The sequence below is a fragment of the Alligator sinensis genome, unplaced genomic scaffold (genome assembly GCF_000455745.1).
Source record: "Alligator sinensis unplaced genomic scaffold, ASM45574v1 scaffold611_2, whole genome shotgun sequence".
Taxonomy (NCBI): Eukaryota; Metazoa; Chordata; order Crocodylia; family Alligatoridae; genus Alligator; species Alligator sinensis.
In genome coordinates this window covers 3672675-3674532 of record NW_005841869.1, presented here as the reverse complement: position 1 = coordinate 3674532, position 1858 = coordinate 3672675, and the positions used below count along the sequence as shown (strand labels likewise).

The window sequence follows — 1858 nt, the reverse complement described above, 5'->3', positions numbered from 1 at the left end:
TAGGGAATAATTTTAATGACTGTACAGTTTGGGGATGGATCTGTTGTGGTAAAAAGAATTTTCAAAGCAATGGACATGTAATTAAAACAAGTTAAATTAGAAGAAAATTTAAAAAAAATATGTTTTATAAGACAGTCTAGTTTAATCTCTTGGTTGAGTTGTGCTGCATTTTACTCTGTTTAATTGATTTTTAGTTTTAGCCTAATGTCATTATCTTTCACTTAATTACAGATGAAAAACGTGTCCATAAGTTAACATTCCTACCAGTCAAAGAAAAATGGATTGGTTTTATTAGCAAATATATTCAGTGTCTTCTTTTTCATTAGGTTTGAATGTATATGTTTTACGTTCACTTATTTCCAACACAGTTTAGTTTCTTTTCTTCAGATCCACGTTTTTGGAGTCACCGTTTTTAGGTCGCTCGTTTATTCTGACCTTTGTTCTTGAAACAAAAGCTTTCACGTTATGAAACTATCATGAGGAGACGGTGACCCTACTGCCTGCCATGGGGGATTTTTGACATACCTGAAAAATCTTCAGATGCGAATCTTTCCTGTGATAACGAAATATTGTGCTTAAATGCCCTTGTTTCCTTATGAACTGATATTTTCAGGGTCTTTAATTCGGCTGATATTTTAGCTGTTTTAGTTCAGGCCCGTATTAAGAAAATAAAAGCATACTCAAACCAGCATTCATACATCACTGTACTAAGAGTTGCAATTCTTATCATTCCCACTATCCCTTTTTCTCTTACCTGAACAATTCTTTAAAACTCGTGTGTCCAAACTACTGATGGAGAACCTCGATAATATAATCCAAGTTGGGATGAAAGACCAGCGTGCCCATTTTGCCTTTTCACTTAGAGTGAACGCCATTTAGGGCCTGGCTTTGCTCTGCTCCCGAGGAAAGCCATCCGTACCAAAACCCAGGAACTCCTGACATGAAAGATGCACTCTTCTGGCTGCCTTGGCAAGCAGATTTTTGTTATTTGCATGTCTGAAACAAAGAGAAGTATGTCTTGTCTGTCTGTGTTTCTCTTGGTGCTGGCAATGTCTTTTATTTTTAGTAAGGGAAATTGGTTTACAAAGAATGCTTGTCTTAATCCTCTGTGGAAATATCATTTTGCTCAAAGATTAAGCCAACTTGTTTGGGCTTAGTGCAGTGCTTTGCTGCAGCTGGCAAGAAGAAAACACCAGGGAAATATCTGAGCACGGATTTTTAGAACAAATAGAAAACCTACAGTAAACTGTAATTTAGACAAAGATGTAAATCCAGTGAAGTTAGACGCAGCAGGGCCTGCTCTTCAGATTGGGATTCAAAATCCAGGCTTCCAGCACCACGTGTGGCTCTACAAGTCCTGTCCTTCTCCAGACATGGACATCTGACTTGGGGCTTTTGGGAAACACCTCTGTCCGTCTAGGATCCACGTCCCAGGATCTTTTCCTGAGGCTGAGCACCAACACCTGTTGCTCACAAGACCTGAGCACAACCCGCCTTTCTCTTCTTGAATGTAGTTATTAATGGTGCCACCTTTCACGTGGCAGCCTGGCAGTCGGTCTAGCAAAGTGGGAGGCCTGTGGTCTAGGCCTCGCACTCCCAGGGACCAGCCACTCCTGCTCGGCTGTAGACGGTGCAGGGCAGGGGCTCTCCCATTCCTTCTGTGGGAACTGAGCCCCATGCAGCCTTGCATACAGGATTCAAGGGCCTGAAGGAAAGCAAGGAGGATGCAGATGCCTTTAGCTTAATGGTTACAGCACCCAGCTGGTGAGGTCCTGGCCTCTGCTTTCTGCTCCCAGAACTACTTCTGCATTTCATCCAACATCTGTTTAATATAAAATGCATAAGCCAGGCAGTAGTG

The 1858-nt window shown here is 41.6% G+C and overlaps 1 protein-coding gene across 4 annotated transcripts in view; it reads left to right on the top strand.

Moving 5' to 3' along the window:
* Positions 1–1858, top strand: part of MAPKAP1 (mitogen-activated protein kinase associated protein 1) — a 138640-nt gene that overhangs the window by 56051 nt on the left and 80731 nt on the right. The gene's annotated exons all lie outside the window — the stretch shown is intronic.